Consider the following 7,981-nt stretch of genomic DNA (forward strand, 5'->3'; position numbering starts at 1 on the left):
AAAAAAAGACCCATACAAAAACAATGCACTAGTCACTGAACCAGTGTTACGTTAAACTTGCCAGTCAAATTTCTTGTTGCTTTGACAGAATTTACTTCATCTTTTATAGCTGTATCTGTAAAAGACTAAAGGCTTCAGTCTCCCCCCACCCCCGGCCCCCCTGCCAAAATGGGAACAAAAAGCATTTTTCTTTTTTTACCTAAGGATGCACAGCAAAACACACTTGGTCTTAAACACAAACACCACTTGTTTAAGCTGCAGGATATTCTCAACACTCAAGAGCATTTTCCTCCAACAATTACTACTCCAACCATGGGGTGGGGGTGATAAAAAGGTTTCTGACTCATACTCCAGTCGTTTCAAAATGCGCTCTACAAGCATACTGTGCACATTACTTGCCAACAGATTAGACCTGCGGTCAGACACTGCTTTCTCTGTGAAGTCTGTAAAAAGAAAAGCTAAACAAGTAAGCCCCCTCCTCCCCCCCGCTTTTCCCCTTCCCTCCATTTTCCAATTTTTAATATACTGATGTTTAAACTCACTGCAGGGGCTCACACATTAGGAGTAGAGAACAGAAGGCAGAGCCAAGTGCTATATTGTAAGCCAAGATCCTGAACAGCTAGTTTCTGCTTCAAGAAGGATGAAATGAAGCCTCTGAAAAGGAAAATTCTAAAGGAAAAAAAAAACATTCTCCCCCCCCCCAGCGAAAAAGTCCTCTTATAATCTACTTCTGCACAATGGCTAGCTTTAAATGAGTTGGTTCCAAACATTAAAATTATCATGCAGTGTGTAAAACTGACCAGAGTAACATTAGTTACTTTAATCAACTCATAAGACTGAGAACAGTTACCTATCACCACGACTATTCTGGATACAGAAGTAGTCTTTAAGGACAGAATTCAGTTACCTGGTTTCCTGTTCATAAAGTTTCCTTCTAAGAAGCATTTTTATTCGGGGCTGATACCTTCCTTAATTAGAGGGTCTCTATTGCCAAGTGGCCTGGAACTAGAACTGCTCATTGAAGAGGGGGTTAAAAAGTTTCTGCCAGTCTTTCCTGCCTGAATAAAGACACTTTTCGATCTTCTGCTCAAATCCTGATCTGATGAGGAGTGTTCGGTGGAGAAAGATTCTGAAAGATTAGAGAAGAATCCCCCCCAGATTGCCCCAACACTAACCAAACAACATTGACAATACATGTTAAATAAGGAGACAGCTAAAAGCACACTAACTTTATTTAAGGGTGCCTGAGAAATAGTATACATTTTCTGCAAATATTTAGCTACACAATGCAACAAAAAAGTAAAAACGTGTAAAAAAAAACAGCTCAAGCAAAAAATTAAAAATAAAAATATAGACATGTTTAACAGCCAGCCACTGTGCAGCTTTGCTTTTGGAGGCATTTTCTAGGACGGTATGTAATGACTGCCAGTCTTAGCGATTGGTAGCTTGCCAAGACTAGTATATATTTTATGCTTATCTGCCTTTAGGCAACTGGTGAAATAAGAGGTGGATAATAAAGAGAGCCTTGAATAAAGGACCAGGATGGGAAAAAAACAAAAAACAATCCAACACCACCACTATAAATCAGAAGCCTCGATATAGTCAGAGAGATGCAAGCCGTGTGGCACATAGACTTGGGAGGAGGGTAAAAAAGGCTACGAATGTCTAAGGCCATCCTGAATTTAAAGTTTTTTTTTCTCCAAAATAAAAATAAGCACGCTTATCCCTAACATGCAATACTTGCTGACGCAATTAAAACTTATCTGTTAACAGATGCCTGCTGTTTTCAGCTCCAGATGAAATGAAGTAAAACTCCTCTCACAATTTAGTGAAGAGAAACCTGTCTGAGGCAAACGAAACAACGGAACACAGCACAGCCTCCTTTCAATCCAAAACTGTGACACTTCATCCCACTCCTCCTCTGTGAATTACTTCAGCTTCTTCTAATCCGGTAACATTTATGTAGTAAAGGCTTTCAGTGTGCGCTTTTTCTCTGCCTTTGTAAAAGCAGCGTTTGGAGATGGATACTTTCTCTTCATTGTAAATAGGTATTCTCATAAATTTTGTTACGCTTTTTGGGAAAGCTTTTTGAGGAGTCAAGCCATAAAAACTTCGAATTGATAGGTTTCGTTTAGATTTTGATTTTTGAAGACCAAGTATTTTCCTTATGTTGACCAGTGGGTGCCATCTCGGGTTATTTTTTTTTTTTCCCCCATGAGGAAATGAGATAATTATCTTTTCTGCCTTTACTTATCATTCACCAAGGAGCTGTTCCCTCTGCATTTAGGACGCCATATTGCCAGGCTGGTTATGATTCAGAAGGTATCTGAAAAAAGTCTACAGAAAAAAAAAAGGTTTCCCCTCCCCACCGCCACATTCCCGAAGAAAGACACATTCAAGCTAAACCACCACAAATGTTTCTTACTTTTAATCAGTTACTTATACTTCGTTCACACTGACAACTGTTTAACTAAGTTACTTTTTAACATTAAAACTTTTCATTTTAAAATGTACGGATTATAGTGACAGAGTTAAAAGCATACCTTACATCTTGTGTTGCGGTCGTACAAAAAAAAATAAGGGGGATTATTCCTACACTAGCGACTCAAGACAACTGAAAACGAAATCTTACTTGGAATATAAAAAAGCTACCATCACAGAAGGGATCACCTCAGGGTCATAAAGCAACTTCCTTTGCTCTGAAGTTTCTAGAGTAGCATTAACTTTTACATTAAATCACCTGAAAAAAATTCCAAAAGAGAACCACACACACTACTATATCCAAACAAGGTAGTTCCAACAAATTTCCCCCAAATAAAAAAAAGGTCCGTGCCATCCACCCCGAGCCTTCATGGAACCAGGCTCTTTCCCCCGCTACATACCTCACCTTATATCTCTATAAATTCACCTTCCTTTCCCCAACCCCTCCTAATGTTTCATTATGGATGACTCACTGGAAAGAACACCAGTGTTGCTTTTCCGATCCTCTCCTCGTACTATTTTTTACATCGGCGTACTGTATTTTTTTTTAAAGATATACAGTAACAGGGTTGCCCCACGACTCTCGAAATTCCATTTATTACCTGGCAAGGTTTAATTGCTACAAAACCTGGAATTACTTGCCACCTTGGAAGCTGAGTTCTGTAGCTTTTTCCATCTTAATTTTGAGTTCTGAAAATATAAACAAATTACCTAACCCTCCCCCCGAGCCCATCCCCCAATGCATACCACGGACTGCCATCTGCATAACCTCACCCCCTCCCCAACTTTAAGAGAAGACAGATTTAAGAACTTAACTTCAGGAATTGGCCTAGTCAAGCTCTTCTGAAGCTCTCCAGAGGGGGATGACTGAATGAAATGAACAAGCTGCACTGTGCTGTGCCTTCCCAGCTCCAAGTGGGAAAACTCTTCCAAGGTAAAATCGGCTGCGAGTTCTGGAGGTTTCTCGCCAACAGCACTGCAGTATTACACTTCTAAACCAAGTCCAAAGCGGACTAGATTATCTGCGAAAAGTCTTAGAAACAGCTCATTTTGCCTCCCTACCCCGCCCCCTTATTAGCACGTTAACGCCCCCACCCCGCACCCAAATAGTCCTTTTAAAAACTTTTTCGTCACTTAGGAGACCTCCAAGCCATTTCCTCCATACACCTTAACTGCTACTCAGTTCCTAGTCATTGTACACCTCTGGTTTGACATTCTGATACTGGCTTCTTTGCTTTTTAATTGCAACCTCTTGGGTCGGCTGGCTTTGGATTCTAGATACCTGAGGGGGGAAAAAACTGGAGAAAAAAAAATTGTGCCCCCCCCCACCTCGCCGCCCAAAGAAAAGGCCAACTTTCCCTCCCCATTAGTGAAAGAAAAACATTTCTTACTGTAAAATGAAGTCGAGGGGAGGGGTGGGAGGGGGAAGAAAGCAGTTTATCCGCAACTGAAATATTCCTGTTCAAAAATGGATCCAATTTGGCTGCTTACAAATTTGGTCGCTTACAAATTCCTTGCCTCAAGAGGTGTTCGGTGTGTCTCCACCAGGCTCACTCCACTTCCCCAATTGGGTTTTAGCGCTTTTTACAGCAATTGACGCTATCTACCACTCTAAGGTGAAGGGGAAACGCCAGCCGTCCTAAGCTCCGGGCCTTGGCCGACTGCCCTCAAAGCTTCAGATAAAGATGCCAACGAGAAAACGGGCCTGCAAGAGAGGGAGACCTAAAACAACCGAAAAGCGACCCCCGCCCCTCTTTTCCCCCTCCCCACCACAAGTCCCTCTGGATACTGCAAGTCACAGACCACCACCCCCCGCCCCCGTTAAATTACAAGTCAACAGCATTCCTCGTTAAGTTACAAACTAGCCACAGTAAAACCATTTTTCGCCGCGTTTTACCACAAACACATTTTTCCTTTCTGCCTTTGCCAATGGGTCTCCTGGGTCTAGAAGCCTCTAGCTACTGCCTCCAATCGCCTCGGATGGGTCGGGATGGGCCGGGCTGCTGCCGCTGCCTCCTCGCTAGCTTCACCACCTCGCACTGGGGGGGCTCCTTCCTGGGGGGGGGGGTCCTCTCTCCTCTAGCTTCGCGTTTCACCTCCTGGTTCCTAGCTTCACCAAGCAGCGCACTGGCTCCACGAATCCTGTCTCCTCCGTCCTGTCTTCCTAGCTTCACTGAATCCACATCCGTCTGGGAGAGGGAAGGGGGGGGGGCCTCAATTCGTCAGCTCCTCGTTAAATGCTAGTCCTCTTTTTTTAGGTTTAAAAAGCCTTTTAGCTCAATCAAAGCTCAGTCCGACAAAGGCTAGGTTAAAGCTGGCATTTAAAGTTATCCTCCGTCTCGAGAAACTGCACGCATCGAAGTCCTGTAAGATTTAAAGTATTCTAGAACGCTGGCCTAGCTTAAGGCGCTTTTAAAAATTCTTCTAATGCTCTTCACAGACAAAAAAAAACAACTGCCTTAATTTTACAAGCAACGAATTCAAGACATCTACTTTGGAGATGAAATTTCTTCCTAAAAATCTCCGCTTCAGGGCTGTTGGCCCATCCCTACTTTTTAAGCTTTAAAGCCAACTTCTCCCTCGCCATTGCCTCTCTTTTCTTCCTGGAACATCTTCAGACTTCAGTCTTCTATCTTCTAGACTTGCTACCTGCGTATCTTCCTCATTACCAACTTCAAATCTGCAGTACCCTTTACTCTTACAGTAGGGCTGTTCTAGGCTGTTCTGCAATAGTGCGCTCTTCTACTTTAATACTTCTATCTTTTTTTGGCTTTGCCTTCCTCGTTTTGCTTTCCCAACTGGGAATGAAGCCTCTTGCATTAGTTTCCCTTGTATAGCCTTTTTCCGCTTCAGTTTTTCTATCTTCTATTTTCTAATGTTCACCTTTTCTATCTTCCGTCCTCTAATTTTCTATCTTCCAGTTTCTCCTTTTCTATCTTCGCTTTTTCTATCTTCCACTTTTCTACTTTCTAGTTTTCATTTTCTCTATCTTCCATTTTTCTACTTTCTAGTTTTCGTTTTTTCTATCTTCCACTTTTCTACTTTCTAGTTTTCGTTTTTTCTATCTTCCACTTTTCTACTGTCTAGTTTTCGTTTTTTCTATCTTCCATTTTCTATTTTCAATTTTTCTATCTTCCATTTTGTTTCAGTTTTCTAGTTGCTTTTTAAATCTTCCATTTTCTAATTTTCAGTTTTTCTATCTTCATTTTCTAATTTTCAGTTTTCTCTTCGATTTTCTAATATTCAGCTTTTCTACTTTTCATTTTTTCTATCTTCCATTTTCTAATTTTCAACTTTTCTATCTTCCATTTTTTCTACTTCCATTTCCTAGTTTTCAGTTTTTCTATTTTGTTTTTTTTCCAGCTTTCTACCATCCATTTTCTAGTCTTCAGCCTAGCAGTTTACCTAGATGCAATATTTTGAAGGTTAAATTTTGTCGTTTCCATTAGTAACGTTAGATTTTTCAATTTTTAAATTGCCTCATCTCTGATTTTCAGTTTCCCCCTAAAATCTGTTTTAAGATTACCGGAGTTTTAATCTCCACCTAACCATTTTTAGTGGTTTTTTAAAGCCTATTTATGTTTAGTAAGTTTTAAATCTTCCTTCATCCTACTTTATATTCTTTAAAAATTAGATTTTTCGATTCTTCGCTCTTCCAACTATACTTTAGATACGGCATCTTCATATTTCTTCTTTCAATGAGACCTTTGAAAGGTCTATTTTATAGAACTGAAAAGCATCACCTAGGATTTCCCTATTTAATTTGTACAATCTCTGTATTTTATAAAAGAACCCTATTTTTTCTTTTTAAAATTAGCCTAGTCTTCGTCCTATCGTTGCCTACTCCGACCCTAACGCCTCAGCTCTGCCTGCAAATCTGCCTACCAGTAAGCTCGCGGGTGGAGTCTTTATAGACCAGAGACAGACTCACAATTGGACTTTAATAGCCCTCCGCCTTCTTTGTGACGCATCACAAGTAGTTCCTGGGAATTTAAAAACAGACGCTGATTTTATAGGTTTTTCCATAACAAATAAAGGCCAAAATTGGATTTTTCTTTGGCATTATATGCATAGTTCGAGAACTCGACAACATTGGAGAGTTAATGCGGGAAACTTTCTGAGACAGTGAACTTTAACCCTGAGGTCCATTAAAAAGATCAATAGCTTTTAAAAACTATTACAATTTTGCTAGACAAATATGAAGAGTAAGAAGGAGTGGGTCTGTGGTCATCCCTCTGTGGTGTATTTTGGGAAGAAGTATTGGAAAGACGTCCATTGCCCTATGCTGACAATGTGAACTTAATTTCATTTGCTTTATCAGAAAATTAGTTAATAGTACGCATTTTCGGGTTTTTGTGTCCAAAATGAAAGGTCTTTACGGCTTTTGAGGGGCGTATAGGTGACTTGCCTCATTTTCGTTACAAAACAACAGCCGTAAAGAGGCAGTCGCCATTTTCTCGTGTTAGACGGCAGCCATTTTAGGATACCTCAGCGGTGGAGGAATGAGAAAAGCCTTTCTCACACAGTTTCACCCTGAAATCCTTTCACAATCTGGCTCCACCAGATAAAATGCTTTACATAAATATTACATAATATCAATAATGTACCCAGTTTTTGTTTGTCAGAACAAGCAAAAATGAACTTTAATCCAAAATATTTTTGATTGGGAAAACAACTAGTCGGTGACACATTTTAATAAAACTAAAATAATGTTTCGTGTAAATGAGCTACAAGCATTTTGAAACGAACCCAGATTGTGTAAGCTTGCTTTTAAAAACCTGAGGGGTTTTTGTTAATTGAACTATAAAGCTTTGTAAGCATTTTTAAAAATTGACTATCAAACCCTGGGTTTTAAAATTAGAATATAATGGGTTATTTGGTATCTGGATGTCTTTTCAACTTTATTCGTGATGGTGATTTGCTTTTCTGTTATATCGCAGTGTCAATTTTTTGATGGAATCACGTTGGGTCTTGTATTTTTTATAGAATTCTAATTCTATATATTGAGACTCAATCTCTACAATACTCAGTGAAAACTTCAAATAAAATCAGTTTGCTTTGGATTTTAGGATTCTTTTGTGGTATGAATAATCAATGACATTTATGAAGTGATTAATGTTTTAAATTCTTTAGCCAATATGGATCTAGGTTTTTCATTTGTCAGAAAAAATAGCCCTTTAAAAGGAATGTGAAGGACGTTCTAAATGTTTTATGTACTGTATTACCTTGTGCTGCAGTAATCTCAAATATTCTAGAATTAGTTTTACATTTTGTTCTGAATGCAACACACCCTAAAACATGAACCCTCTCAAATAACTTTTAAAACTGGAGCAATTAAAGAGAGGGAGAAAAAAGTTTCAGATATTTTAACACTGATTTTCTGTTCATTTTAAGACCTTGATGAACTTGTTTAGATTAATCCAATAAAAGTAAAAGGCCTGAAGTCTTTCAGGTCAGTGAGCAAAGGAAAATGGGACATCAATGAAATTATCTGAGTTAA

The 7,981-nt window shown here is 39.3% G+C and overlaps 1 long non-coding RNA gene across 1 annotated transcript; it reads right to left on the reverse strand.

Annotated features, from left to right (window-relative positions):
• Window positions 1-752: 752 nt before the first annotated feature.
• LOC119943779 lies at window positions 753-5,457 on the reverse strand. Its single transcript, XR_005455682.1, has 2 exons — window positions 2,633-5,457; window positions 753-2,337 (listed from the first exon to the last, which is right to left on the reverse strand). It is a non-coding gene; the product is annotated as an uncharacterized LOC119943779 (long non-coding RNA).
• Window positions 5,458-7,981: the final 2,524 nt, after the last annotated feature.

Source organism: Tachyglossus aculeatus, chromosome 22 (genome assembly GCF_015852505.1).
Source record: "Tachyglossus aculeatus isolate mTacAcu1 chromosome 22, mTacAcu1.pri, whole genome shotgun sequence".
Classification (NCBI taxonomy): domain Eukaryota; kingdom Metazoa; phylum Chordata; class Mammalia; order Monotremata; family Tachyglossidae; genus Tachyglossus; species Tachyglossus aculeatus.